The following is a 672-nucleotide window of genomic DNA, read 5'->3' as shown; positions in this document are numbered from 1 at the left end:
CCTGGGTTCGGTGTGGGGCGGAGGAGGGGTGGAGTGGACTGCGGTAGTCGTCATGGGGTTGTGGACCACTGCGGCTGCGGCGGGAACGGAGCCTCTCCGTAGTTTCTAGGTCCCCGTTTAACATACAATACAATACCTGGCAGATTAAAAGTGTATGCCAGACCGAGACTCGAACTTGGGACCTTTGTCTTAAGCAGGCAAATAATCTACCAGCTGAGCTATACAAGCACGACTGATGACCCATCGTCACAATTTTACTTCCCGCAGTATCTCTTCTCCTACCACCAAACTTCACAGAAGTTCTGCTCGTTAGTCGTGCTTAGGTGGTTCTGTCGGTAGAGAACTCTCCCGTGAAAGGCAGAGGTCCCGATTTCGAGTCTCGGCACACAGTTTTAATCTTCCAGTAAGTTTCGACAGTAAGAAATAGCTACCAGAGGTTCTTCTACGGGTTGGATTGAAACCAATCGTGGAGTGGATCCGCCGGTTGTCCATTTGAGGGTTAAAGAGAGGTCCCTTACTATGGGCTGTAAGCCAAGGAACCTTTCTTAATCAAAATTACATTTTGCTGGCCTGTGTCCTAGAGACAGAGGGAGGGTCGAAATTAAAGACGAAAGAATGTGCTCAACGGTGTGTTTTATTGTGTGACTACATGAGTGGCTGGGCTGCTAGGAG

Source organism: Schistocerca cancellata, chromosome 8 (genome assembly GCF_023864275.1).
Source record: "Schistocerca cancellata isolate TAMUIC-IGC-003103 chromosome 8, iqSchCanc2.1, whole genome shotgun sequence".
NCBI classification, from domain to species: domain Eukaryota; kingdom Metazoa; phylum Arthropoda; class Insecta; order Orthoptera; family Acrididae; genus Schistocerca; species Schistocerca cancellata.
This window is presented reverse-complemented; position numbering follows the sequence as displayed.